Consider the following 14,704-nt stretch of genomic DNA (forward strand, 5'->3'; position numbering starts at 1 on the left):
ACCCATGCTGCAAGCTCACCCACCTTATTCCGGATGCTCCTGACGTTGAAGTAGCCACATTTCAAACCAGCGTCTTGCTTGCCGGTGCCCTCTTTCGAACTTTTAACCCTATCCCTGACCTCACTACTCTCAACATCCTGTACACTGGGACTACAATTTAGGTTCCCATCCCCCTGCTGAATTAGTCTTTGATTATGCCCTCTATACTCTCCAACAAGAGGAAACATCCTCTTGGCATCCATACAATCAAGCACCCTGAGAATCCTATGTGTCTCAATAAGGTCACCTCTCATTCTTCTAAACTCCAATGAGTTCAGGCCCAATTTAATCAACTTCTCCTCAAAAGAAAATTCCTCCATAGCTGAGGTCAACCTAGTTAACCTTCTCTTGACTGCTTCCAATGCCAGAAGATCTTTTCTTAGATAGGGGGACCAAACCTGTTCACAGTCTTCCATATGTAGACTAACTATTGCCTTGTATAGTTTTAGCTAGACTTACCAATATTTATACTCCATTTCCTTTGAAATAAAGGCTAACAGTCCATTTGCCTTCCATATGACCTGCTGAACTTGCATGCTAGTGTTTTATGATAATGCACAAATCCCCCTGTGCTGCAGCTTTCTGCAGTCTTTCTCCATTTAAATTATATTCAGCTCCTTTATTCTTCCTATCAAAGTGCATATCTTCACATTTTCCTGCATCATATTCCATCAGCCAAGTTTTTGCCCATTCATTTCACTTGTCTATATCTCTTTGTAATGTCCTCCCACTTGCCTTCCTACCTATTTTTGTGATGTGGTGATGCCGGTGTTGGACTGGGCTGAGCATAGTGAGAAGTCTTACAACACCAGGTTAAAGTCTAACAGATTTATTTGGAATCACTAGCTTTCGGAGCGCATTTGAACTGTCAATCAACTGGATCTGTAAAGACTTAATTATCTGCAAAGACTCGCATTCAAAGTATCATCTTGCATCATTGACTTTGTCTATATATGTGTTTGTGTAACTCACCTCTTTACTCACCTGATGAAGGAGCTATGCTCCGAAAGCTAGTGATTCCCAATAAATCTGTTGGACTTTAACCTGATGTTGTAAGACTTCTTACTGTACCTATTTAAATGGCATCTGCAAACTTGGCAACAGTACATCTTCCCTCGTCCAAGTCACTCATATATATTGTGAATAACTGTGGCCCCAGCATGGATCCCTGTGGCACCCCACTAGTTTCAGGTTGCCATCCTGAAAATGCCCAGCTTATTTAAACTCTGTCTTCTATCAGTTAGCCAATCCTCTATCCCTGCTAATATACTACTGCCAACACCATGGGTTATTATCTTATCAAGTAGCCTTTTGTAAGGTATCTTATCGAATGCTTTTTGGAAATCCAATTACATTATCTATCCTGCTCTTTACCAGCTCAAAGAATTCTAATACATTTGTCAAGAATGTTCCTTTATGAAGCCATGCTGACACTGCGTGATTATATGATGGATTACAAAATGCCCAAATGTTACATCCTTTACAGTGGATTCTAACATTTTCCCAATGACAGATGTAAAACTAACTGGACTATTGTTACCCGTTTTTTGTCCCCCTCCCTTTTGAATAAGGGTGCCTTACTGCCAGTTTTCCAATCCTCTGGGACCTTTCCAGAATTTAAGGATTCGTGGAACGTCTCTATCAGCGCATCCATCATCTCCGTAACTACTTTCTTTAATATCCTAGGATGAAACTCATTAGATCCAGGGACTGATGGCCCTTTAGCCCCATTAGTTTCCTTAGTGCTTGTTCATTAGTTATAACTATTGTATTTATTTCCTTCCCCCCCTTTTGCTCCTAGATTATGTAATATTTTTAGAATGTTATCAATGTCTTCTACCGTGAAGACTGATGTAAAGCAATTCTGCCTTTTTACCATTTTTCCCCCTTTGACCCTATTTGCTGCTGATCTTTTAATGGGTGTACACTCTGTCGCCTTTGTGTCAAACTTTGGGTATCATTACCTAAATAGCTGCCTTGCAATGCTACCATGTCCTTTTGCTTTGTAAGCCTTTGTATCCCCTGTCCAGAACTATTCCCCCATTTATTTAATTTAAAGCCCTCACTAGTTCTCTAGTGGGGCTGCAAGTTTAAGAGGGTGAAATCCAGAAATCCTAGGAAGGAAGACTTCCCACCAAATTTAACAGCCGACATCATTATCAACGTTTGCTCCCGGCTGCTGAGATGGTCAGGCTAGCCAGCTGTTGAATGGAAAAACCTGCAGTAATCAGCTAAGATCACTGGCCGTAAGGTGGGTGGAGGGTGGGGATGGGGCAGTGGGAGGGTTGGCAAAGATTGTGAAGCATAATGAGTTGGGGAGTCAGACCAGCAGTCAGGAGGGAGGAATGATCATTGGCCGAAGAATTGGAAATTTAGAGGGAGCAGTCACTGCCCACAGGAGAAGAATTGCTTGAGAGACCAGCGAGGGGAATCCCTCCTCCTCCTCGCTCACAAGCAATGCTCGAGAAGCATTTAACTGCTAGATTTACCCATTCTCACCTTCAATTAGCTGATGAGTTTCATTTCCTGTGGGAAACATGCCCAGTCAACGTTGCATTTAAATTAAATCAGTCATCCAACATCACCGTGGGAAGTAGTGTAATGAACTGCCCCGTTTCTTAAGAGTGGGGGCACAGACACAACGCACTGAACAAATTAAAGCCGGCACTAATGCAGTGGGTTTGGTAGCCTCAAATGATTTTTAAATTTATGAACACACCACTGCCTGACCCTCTCTAGCCTGTCACTGGGGGTAATAATATCCTACGATATTTTGGAATTGGTCATCACAATTGCATTACTTAATCTTCCCAATTTACCACTCTGTTGCATTGGAACCTCATCAAATTCATGTAAGCCCATCTTCCCACACTTCTGAATTTATGCCATGTGACTGGCTGAAATTTGATAGGTTATGTTATGATTCATTTAATTTTGTTCGGCCATCCTACTGTTCTGTAGCAGTGTTCCTGTAAATAGCCAGGCTCAGAATTTCCATAAATAAAATTTAGTTCTTGTATCTGGGTCTGTTGTCACTCCTAGGTAAAGCAATCACATACTTAATCACTATCCTGTCACTCCAGTAAATATTTTGTCAGTTTAAGTTTCACTTGGTTAGCGAATCGAGTGGCACATGTTAAGCCCATTGGTAGGATCAGCCTGGCCCCAATTTTAACACTCATGAATTTCAGAATAATAATAATAATTTTTATAAATGTCACAAGTAGGCTTACACTGCAATGAAGTTACTGTGAAAATCCCTGAGTTGCCACACTCCGGCGCCTGTCCGGGTGCACAGAGGGAGAATTCAGAATGTTCGGGTCACCTAACAGCACGCTTTGCAGGACTTGTGGAAGGAAACCGGAGCACCCGGAGGAAATCCACGGTCAGAGGGAGAAAGTGCAGACTCCGCACCGATAGTGACCCAGGCAGGAATCGAACTCGGGACCCTGGCACTGTGAAGCAACAGTGCCAACCATTGTGCTACCGATTGGGCATAAAGCTGTAGGAAAAACTCACCTTTTACTGCAGAACTTCACTTAGATCAGTTCACAATAGCTGAAGTCAGCAGGGAAGTGGTGTACAGTAGCATAGTCTGGATGTCATCCACTGACACAGATAAATGGCAAGATCAGGATCCTGGAGCATCTTGTGGAGGTTTTGCAGTCAGGAAAGGGAAAAGGTAACCAAAGCAGGAACTTGTGAGGCCTGGAGGAATACTCCTGTTCTAATGTTAGATGGATGACCAAAACATGGCTAAAGAATTCCCACAGGCCCCAAGCACAGAAAAATAAACACATGGGAAGTACAATTTGAGACCCATATGGAATTTCATCCTGTATAACCCACATGATAAATTCCAGAAAGAGAGAGGTGACGGATCTTCCACCTATACCACCTCATGCCAGAGGATTGCTTTGGAGGTGTATTCTTGTGTTACGCTGGAAATTCCACCTAATTTGTCATTATAGGGCCAATAGAACAACAAAAACTAATTTAGGTCTCATGTTCCTTATTAAAGCCCTGAAAAATGTTGACAGCCAAGATAACCATTTTCAGAAGAGATCAATTGGCAGTTTTCCCTTTTTTTCTGCTTTGCTGTTGGCCCGTTATAACAACAATAACTTGTATTTATAAAGCACCTTTGTCGGAATAAACCGTTCCAAGATACTTGGAACAATATAAAACAAAATTTGACACTGAGCCATATGAGGAAAGTTTAGGCAGACAACTAAAAGGTTGATCAGCGGTAGGTTTTAAGGAGCATCTTAAAGGAAGAAAGGAAAGTAATGAAACAGAAAGGTTTAAGGAGGGTGTTCCAGGTTTTGCCAGTTGAAGGCATAGCCGCTAATGGGGGAGTAATTAAAATATGGGATTTACACTGACTGCAGAATGATTCTATTCAGAGTTTTTTCGAGTCAATTGAGGAAAGCTGGTTTGTTGTAGACAGCCTGCCTCATCAATTTAAATTATTCTTATCATGTGGTAATATGATGTGTTCTTTGTCTTTTTCTTCCAGTATGCTTCTATGTACAGCTTCTTCATGCATGCGCAGATCGGTCTTCTTCCGTCTTGCATCTCTTTGCGAAGTGCACATGTGTAGGCTTAGAACGCACATGTGCAGGATGGCTTCCGTCCAAAACACGCATCTTTCTGAGCTGTGACACAGTCCTAATACATTCTACCTCAAGGTTCGTTTTCACGCCATTTTCTCACACGAGTATATCATTATACTGACTTTTGGATAATTGATGCATACGGCATATTCCGATTGCATTTTCAAGCTGGAGATCTTTCTGTCTCAGCAAATACAATTTGATCCCTGATCATTGGATCAGTTAGAACGGAGAAATTACATGTTTGAGATCAGTCAAGAAGCAATTAATCAATTCCCCATTATTTTGCATTCACCTTTTCAAGACAAAACGCTAAATGGTTTCATTAATCTGGATCTTGCAGTGAAGATCGAACTTTACTATAACTACATCACATTTCGTGTTATCTTGATCCGCAGCAAATTGAAATGAGTTATACAGTTCTTTGTGGACCAGCCATTGTTAGAAATAGAACTAATTTACGATCATCACTCGCATCATTTAAATAAGAAGCTGACAGATATAATTGAAATTGCTGCTTGAGCACTCGGCAGTTAGCATCAAGCTTACCAATGATACAAAGTTGTCGTGGAGCGTGAACTTTCTCCATCAGTCCTGGATTATTTGATGTCCCACAGTAACAGATCTGTTCTTCAAAATTTGAGTTGTGTATTAGTTTGTCTGACTAAATCCTTACTAAACTATCTAACTAGCTTCAACAGTTACCCGGTACCATGTTATATTACCATTCATAGTAATATGTTGTGTTCTTTGTCTTTTCTTCCAGAATGATCCAATATGTTGTTGACAAAGAAGCCACCAATCAAAAGATTGAAACAAAACTAATTTATTATAATACTATTAATTAAATGAAGTTCGCACACTCTACTGAGTTACAGATAATAATTAAGTAATATTGAATCTGTCCAGAAATACTCAATAATCTAAATAGTCACTAACTACACTATGATCTAACCTTGTGTTAACTCTGTCTGATCTAATCTTCTTCTAATGCTGTCACCATGCTTTCTCCTTATGCTATTCCCGGAATTCCCTCAAGGTCTGACTTAAATACAGAGAAGTGGTAGCGCCCTCTTGTGTTTGATTTACACAGAAATGTAATAATGAACTCTTCACTAATCTGACTGTATACATATCATTAAAATTCTATCCCTGGAATTTGGGACAGGGTCTGCAGCTTCAACTTAGCAGGCAAGAATCCAACCATACCACACTTTCACCAGCAGAGCACAGATTCTGAACTTCCATTCTTCTGAATCCAATTAAGCATATTTTTCTCCATCTTGAATTAACTGGCTGAAGGTAAATCCTTGGTCATTATTCACTGAACCACGACTGGAATTCTTTACTTCGGGTAGGCACATAAGAAGTCTCACTACACCAGGTTAAATTCCAACAGGTTTATTTGAAATCACAAGCTTTCGGAGCGCTGCTCCTTCATCAGGTGAAGTGGAGGCAGGTTCACAAACATACCATACATAGGCAGAGACACAATTGCAAGATAAATACGGTTCAAAATGTGAAGAATGGTTGGAATGCGAGTTTTTGCAGGTAAACAAGTCTTTACAGGTACAAATAGTGAGTGGAGTGAGAGATAATCACAGGTATTCGAGGTGTGAATTGTCTCAAGCCAGGACAATTAGTAGGATTCAGCAAAACCCTATTAATTCAGCAGTGCTCTGAAAGTTTGTGATTTCAAATAAACCTATTGGACTTTACCCTGGTGTGGTGAGACATCTTCCTGTGCCCACCGCAGTCCGACTCCTGCATCTCCTTATCATTACTTAGGGTAGGGGGAGGAGGCAGACTCCAAGTGCAACACAGCTGGAACGGGAATTGAATCCCATGCTTTTGGGACTAATCTGATTCACACACTAGCTGTCAACCTAACAGGCCCTACATCTTTACACACTAGAGAAAGGGATACATTTAGAAAAAGAGTAGGGGAATGGGAATAATTGAATAGCCCTTCAAAGTGACTCTATCTCGAGGTACATTTCTGACTACATGTCTCTACCATCACCAAGACTGCCTGCTTTCAATTTTGTAACATTGTTCAATTCCATCCCTGCCTCAGCAAAAACCTTTAATCACAACTTTGTTACCTCTAGACATGACTATTGCAACACTTGACTGGTGAGCCTTTCATCTCCCCTCTTCCAGAAATTTGAACTCACTCAAAACTCTCCTATACATATACTAACTTGCACCAATCTCCCATTCTGACTGATATTGGCTCCTGGTCCAGCAACACCACAATTTTAAAATGTTCACGTTTTCAAATCCCGCCATGGCCTTGCCCTTCCCCATTGCTGGAATCTCTTCAAACCATACTACCATCTCTGCATTGTTCCAATTATGACCTGTTGCATATCCCCAAGTTTAATCTCTGCACTACCGGCAGCCATGCTTTCAATTCCTAAGCCTCAAGTTCTGATTCCCTTCCAAAACATTTCTGCTAATTTACCTTTCTATCGTTCTTTAAGAGGCTCCTTGATACCATATGCCCAAGCTTTTGGGAAGCTGTCCTAATATTTATCTTTGGAGCTCAATTATGTTTGTGAAGCACCTTAGGGTATTTACTCCCTTAAATATGCAATACAAATGCAAGTTGTTGGTATTATGATTCAAAAATAACAGACTTCCAATGTTCATTTTTATGTTATTCTGAAGCTAAATTTGATCTCTTCAGTAGATCCTGTTTGTAAGAATATCGTAATTCTTTTTATACAAGCTAAAAATTGTCCATCTTCAGTTGGTTTAATTGGAAGCAATCTTGTCTATATAATCAAAAAAGTTGCAGGTTTATATCTGTAAAGTAAAAATGAGAAAATATGTCATTTGAAACATGGAAGTCTGGCAAAACCTGCAATGAGGGTACATGAGAAAATGTGGGGTAAAAAATCCCACAAAGGTTTAACAGTATTCAGTAAAAGAAGTTTGAAATGCAGAGAGCCTTTATCAAACAGGCGTTAAGAAAACAGCTAGTAACAGCTCAAGCTGTAAAACTGATGCTTGTCTTTCAAGTTAAAGCAGATTGAACTTTTAGGTACATGAAGGAAAACAATATTTCGCACCTTTTTTGAAGTTAATTATTTTAGTAAGCAGTTATTAAAGAATTGTCAGGATCTTCAGTTGAATTCGGTGACAAATGTTCAGGTCTAAAATCCTGCTGACACCAGTTGAATGTGGGAAGACGGAGACAACGTGTCCACGCGAGCAGAAGTTAACACCAAATCGGGGTCAAAGTTCTGACAAGCTAAGAACACTATTTGGTTATATAGCAAATTTAGAAGTGACAGGAACCAGATGTAACACCCCTCTAGGATCAAAGCATTTTTGAACATTACAAGGGAAAACATGTAATCAGAGTTCAATGAACTAATGTCATGCTCAACATGAATACGTAGTCGTGTTAGAAGTAATTAAGATTAAAGGTACACTGAGCAGTCAAGAGTAAACTAAGTTACATTACGATAATGTCATTTAAACTTAATAACTGCTACAAGGGCAATATAAACCCGAAATCGATAGCAGCCAGCAGAGTCAGCTCTCATAGCTGCCCTCGGGCATGGGAAGGATAGAACACAGAAACCGAGCAGAACAGCGAATCCATCAGGAGAAAACCAAAATCTAAAGAAGAATGATCTTTCCAATGGTGACCAATTAACAGGCTGATGAGAGCCACATCCAAATAGGAAAGACTGATGGGAATCTGCAAATGGGATGGCCAATTAAGTGCTGGAGGCCATGTGTAGCCAGAAGAATCCACCAGGAAATTGTGTAGGCTCTCAAAATGGAGATGCCGTCCAAAATGAAGGTGAAAAATTTTAAAATAAGACCAGCTGCAGCTGCCAGGCCATCATTGTGGAGGTTGTCCACAGGATTTTCTGTGGCCCACTGGCACCTGCGATTCTGGGGTGGGGAATTAAAGGGACCCTTGCTGCCCCACTGGCCAGCTGCATGGAGGTTGCCTCGAGCCATCTGCTGCACTTGGGCTTCAACAGGGGGCCCGTACACCATCGTGAATACACTGGCAACATGGAAGCTGTTCCCAAGAGGCGACTTAATTGCTACAAATTGTCAATCTGTTCCCTTTGGGTGAATAGCCAATGAGTATGAGCACCCGGTGTCTGGCAAGATCGCTTGGAGGTGAGACCATGTTAGTTGGGCAATCCGACGCACATCATTCAAAAACTGACCCCCCCAAACTTCACCTCTAAAGTCACCTTTATGCAGCGGATAGGTTTCTGCCTAACAACATAGGCTAACATTACCGTACCGAACTGCATGATCAGAGGTGCTGTCCTTTAGATGATATATCAAAAAGTGAGGCACTGCCTGCAGGCTTTTCAAAGAATTCCATAGAATCCCGAAAGTGCAGAAGGAGGCCATTTGGCCAATCAAGTCAGCATCGACCCGCCAAAGAGCACCCTACCCCTGCCCTATCCCCGTAATCCCACCCAACCTACATATCTTTGGACACTAAGAGGCAATTTAGCATGGCCAATCCACCTAACCTGCACATCTTTGAACTATGGGAGGAAACCAGAGCACCCGGAGGAAGCCCACGCAGACACAGAGAGTACGTGCACACTCCACACAAGCACCCAAGGTTTGAAGTGAACCTGGGTCTCTGGCATTGTGAGGCAGCAGTGCTAACCGTTGTACCACCATTACTGCTAAAGATGCCATTTTCCATTTTGAAGAATAGCAATGAGTTTTCCTGGCTAACATTGCTGCTTCAACATCCAACCAGATTAATACGTGTTTGTCTGCTACACCTGCTGAGTACAAAATTGCTGCTATGTTTCTCTGTACTAAATATACTCTGAAATACATGATGAATGGCAGTCTTTCTTTTTAAAAAGTTACGTAGATTTTTTGTATTATTCGCTCATAAACGTGGCTTCGCTGGCCAGGGCAGCACTTATTGCCCATGCCTTTTTGCCCTTCAGTAGGTGGTGGTGAGCTGCTTTCTTCAATTGCTACAGACCATGAGGTATAGGAACACCCAGCGCCGGCCCTAGGGTTGCTGGCGCCCCGGGCAAGCTGAACTTCGGCGCCCTTCGGGGGGGGGGGGTGGGGGGGGGGGGGGGGCGGGGGGGGCGGGGGCGAGGGGGCGGGGCCGAGGCGAGGGGGGGGGGCCAAGCCCGAGGCGCGGAGGCGGGGGGGGGGGCGGGCCTGAGGCGCGGAGGGGGCGGGCCCGAGGCGCGGAGGCGGGGGGGGGGCGGGCCCGAGGCGCGGGGGCGGGCCCGAGAGCGGCGGACGGGGGGGGGCGGAGGGGGCCGCCCTAGGGGAGGGCGGCCACCGCGCATGCGCTGGTTGGCACCGGCCCAACTGCGCATGCGCGGGACCCGAGTCTCTGGCGCCCCCTAGCACATGGCGCCCCGGGCGACTGCCCGAGTTGCCGGTGCCTTGGGCTGGCCCTGGGAACACCCACAGTGCTGTTAGGAAGTGGGTTACAGAACTTTGATCCAGAAGGAACAACAATATATTTCTAAGTCAGGATGATGTGAAGCTTGGAGGAACCTTCCAGGTGATGATGTTCCGCTGCCTTGTCCTTCTAGGCGGTAGAGTTCATGGGTTTGGAAAGTGCTGTCGAAGGCATGTTGATGAATTGTTGCAGTGTGTTTTATAGAGGGTACACACTGCTGCCACTGTGTGAAGATAGTGAATGTTTCAGGTGGTTTCAGGGATGCCAATCAAGTCGGCTGGTTTGTTCTGGGTGATATCAAGGTTCTTGAATGTTGTTGGAGCCTCACTCAATCAGGCATGTGGAGAATATTCCATCACACACCACTTGTGCCTTGTAGCTGGTGGTCAGGATTTGAGGAGATAGAATGTCAGTTACTCTCTGCAGAATTCTGAGCCTCAAAACATCTCTTGTCGCCATAGTATTATATGGCTGGTCAAGTTCAATGGTAATCTCCAGGATGTTGATGGTGAAGAATTCGGCTATGGTAATTGAATGTCAAGAAAGATGGTTAGATTAACTCCTGTTGGAGAAGGTGGTTCCTTGATGCCACACTCAGTCAAATGCTGCCTTGATGTCAGCGCCATCACTTTAAACTCACCTCTTGAATTCAGCTCTTTGGTCCACATTTGGATCAAGACTGTAACAAGATCAGGAGCTGAATGGCTGAGGCTGGGCTTTTTGCACTGAAGCATTAAGGATGGGAATATTTCTGGAGCTGTTGAATTGTCCACCAATATTAATGACTGGATGTAGCAGCAGTGTAGAGCTTAGATGCGATCCGTTGGTTGTGGGATCACTTAGCTCTGTCTATCGGATGCTGCTTTCACTGTTTGGCATGCAAGTCGTCACGTGTTGTAATATGACCAGGTTGTCACCTCATTTTTAGGTATGCCGGATGCTGCTCAAGGTGTGTCAATCTGTACTCTTCATTGAACAACAGTCGATCCCCTGGCTTGATGGTAATCGTAGAGCAGGGGAGATGACGGGCAGCACGGTAGCATAGTGGTTTGCAGAGTTGCTTCACAGCTCCAGGGTTCCAGGTTCAATTCTCGGCTGGGTCACTGTCTGTGCGGAGTCTGCACGTTCTCCCCATGTCTGCGTGGGTTTCCTCTGGGTGCTCTGGTTTCCTCCCACAGTCCAAAGATGTGCGGATTAAGTGGATTGGCCATGCTAAATTGCCCTTAGTGTCCAAAAAGGTTAAGTGGGGGTTACTGGGTTACATGGATAGGGTAGATATGTGAGCTTGAGTAGGGTGCTCTTTGTAAAGGCCGGTGCAGACTTGATGGGCCAAATAGCCTCCATCTGCACTGTAAATTCTATGACTCTATGAGATTAAGTACAATTCTGCTGCTGATGGCCCTCAGCTCCTCACGGATATCCAGTTTTGAGTTGCTAGATCTGTTCAAAATTTATCCTATGTAGCCGGTCTTCTTCTTCACAAGGACTGTGCCCTGGTCACTCCTACCAATACTGTCATGGACAAATGCATCTACAACAGGTTTATTTGTGAGGATGAGGTCAAGTAAGTAGCTGCCTCTTGTTCGTTCGCTCATCACCTGCCACAAACCTAATCTTAGCAGGTACGTCCTTTAGGACCTGACCAGCTCCATCGATGGTCATGCTACCAAGGACATTGAAGTCCTCCACCCAGAGTACATTATATGCCCCTGTTACCCTCAGCATTCCTTCCAACTGGTGTTTAACATGGAGTAACATTGATTCATCAGCTGTGGATGGCTGGGGAGGGGGAAGGCACTATGAGGTTCAGCAGAAAATACCTTTTGCCCATGTTTGGCCTGATGCCATGAGACTTCATGGCGTCCGCTGTCAATGTTGTGGCCTCCCAGGGCAACTTCCTCAACTATATACCACTATGCGACCACCTCTGGTGGGTCTGTCCTGAGGGTGGGACAGGATATACCCAGAAATGATAATGGTGGTGTCTGGGATGTTGTCTGTAACATAACATATGATTATGTCAGGTTGCTGCTTGACTAGTTTGTGGGACAACTCTTTCGATCTTCGCAAAATCCACCATATGTTAGTAATAAGGACTTTGCAGAGGAGACAGAGGTGGTTCTGCCATGTTGTTTCCGGTGCTGAGGTCAATGCTGGCTGGTCCATCTGGTTTCATTCCTTTCAGACTCTGTAGCAGTTTGATACAACTGAGTGAGTGGCTTGTATGGCTATTGCTGTGGGTCTGGAATCACATATAGGCCAGACCAGACCAGGGATGGCAGATTCGCTTCCCTTAGGGCATTAATGAACCAGATGGATTTATCTGACCATCAACGGTAGTTTCATGGCACATTACTGAGATTGGCTTTTAATTTCAGATTTAGCATTTGAATTTAAATTGACATGGTGGTAATTTTCAAAGAAAGTTCCTTAGCTATTTTAAGAAACATTTTTGTTGCTATTACTCCAGCTGACAGATCTTGCAGAAGGTCACATTCACGACATAATTTAAATTGGCCTGGTGGTAATTTTCAAAGAAAGTTCCTTAGCTATTTTAAGAAACATTTTTGTTGCTATTACTCCAGCTGACAAGATATTGCACAAGGTCCCATTCACGGCAGTTCAAGGAAATAGTAAACAAACACGTGTCAAAATAGCGTTGCACTAATTCAAAAGATCACCATCCGCACATGCCAAGTGTGAAGGCTGTTTTCAAAATAAGGTATATTTATTTCAAATACAAAACTTTGACCCTGAATATGGCACAACTCGCACCATTTGGGATCATTCGTTTTTTTTTTCTCTACCATCCCTATTCATCAGTTTAATCGCAATGTTTTAATAATGTTATATATCATATCACAAACATTAATAAGCAAACATTGATAACCAAGCTCTCCCATACAGTTTCTTAGCACATAGACCCTATGGAAAAACGGCAGCTTGTGCAAATAGCGTAAGGACCTTGGAATGATTTCGGACAAGGGTCCAGACCGAGCAGGATTGTCACTGGGTCAGCCTCCTGGGTGTTTTGGATAACATATCAAAACGCACGCGCATTCACGTTACACGGCGCCGCTTATCGTTAGCGGCTGCAAAGGAATAAACTAGCAAATCGGAAATAATCCAACTGAATCGGAGAGACTCACTCACAGCTCAGGCGTCAGACTGACAGCGGACAAACGCGCGACGCTCTCACCACATCCTTTCCGCGGAAGACTGCCACTTGCCTTCGCCTTGTCGGCTCTCCTACCCGGGGCCGGGCCAGCTGTCAGCTTCCATTCAGCAGCTGCGCCGTTTGGTAAACAAGGCGCCACGTGCTCCCCTCCGGCGGTCGCCGGGCAACGAGAGGCCGGCGTGCGCTCGTCACTGTTCCCCCGCTTGCCTCGCCCCGCCCCCCGCACGCGCCCCGGGGCAGCAACGGCCAAACTGGTAAAAGTCGAACAACAACAACAGGAAAGGCCGTACTGCGGAAACGCTGTTGCTGCTGAGTGAGGTTCCCCAGGTATTGGGACAGCCGCCTCCCTTGAGCCATATATTTTTAAAATAATTTTAACAGTACCCAATTCATTTTTCCCAATAAGAGGCAAGAAGAAGAGGCAGAAGAGATTTACCAGGATGTTGCCTGAGGAGCGGTTGAATAAACTCGGTTTGTTCTCACTGGAATGACGGAGGGGGCAACCTGATAGAGGTCTACAGAATTATGAGGGGCATAGACAGAGTGGATAGTCAGAGGCTTTCTCTCAGGGTAGAGGGGGTCAATTACTAGGTTTAAGGTGAGAGGGGCAAGGTTTAGAGGAGATGTACGAGACAAGTTTTTTTACACAGAGGGTAGTGGGTGCTTGGAACTCGGTGCCGGAGGAGGTGGTGGACGCAGGGACAACAGTGACGTTTAAGGGTCATCTTGATAAATATATGAATAGGATGGGAATAGAGGGATACGGACCCAGGAAGTGTTGAAGATTTTAGTTTAGATGGGCAGCATCTGGTTGGAGGGCACAGACTTGCAGGGCCATAGGGCCTGTTCCTGTGCTTAACTTTTCTTTGTTCTTTGTTCTCATGTGGCCAATCCACCTAATCTGCACATCTTTGGGTTGTGGGGGTGAAACCCACGCGACCGGGGAGAATGTGCAAACTCCCAGAGCCGGGATGGAACCTGGGACCTCGACGCCATGAGGCAGCAAGGCTAACCATTGCATCACCAGGCTGCCTCTCTTGATCCATATTGATGACCTAGCCTTGGGCGCACTTTCAAAATTTGCAGAAGACTCAAAACTCAGAAACATTGTGAAATGTGCGCGGAGGAGAAGGCCGGTAGACAATTGGAACGGGTGGGCATGAAATTATTACAGAGAAGGTGGAAAGGTTTAGCAGGAAGAATGGGGAGAGGTAATAAAACATGCAGGATACATGGAAATTTGTAGTGAGGAAGGAGCGCATTCAATCCTTTATAATATAAAAGCAAATTACTGCGGATGCTGGAATCTGAGACAAAAACAGAAAATACTGCACAATCTGAGTAGGTCTGACAGCATCTGTGGAGAGAGAAAGGAGTCAGCGTTTCGCATCTGGATGACTCTTTGTCACAGCTGGAGAGAACTGGAAATAGGGT

At 44.2% G+C, this 14,704-nt stretch overlaps 1 protein-coding gene across 1 annotated transcript in view; it reads right to left on the reverse strand.

Moving 5' to 3' along the window:
• Positions 1-13,418, reverse strand: part of si:zfos-911d5.4 — a 399,989-nt gene extending 386,571 nt beyond the window's left edge. The window contains exon 1 of the mRNA XM_038773956.1: positions 13,246-13,418. The gene's annotated coding sequence lies outside the window, so the exon portion shown is untranslated. The remainder of the gene's footprint in view (positions 1-13,245) is intronic.
• Between the last annotated feature and the right edge of the window lie 1,286 nt (positions 13,419-14,704).

Source organism: Scyliorhinus canicula, chromosome 16 (genome assembly GCF_902713615.1).
Source record: "Scyliorhinus canicula chromosome 16, sScyCan1.1, whole genome shotgun sequence".
Classification (NCBI taxonomy): domain Eukaryota; kingdom Metazoa; phylum Chordata; class Chondrichthyes; order Carcharhiniformes; family Scyliorhinidae; genus Scyliorhinus; species Scyliorhinus canicula.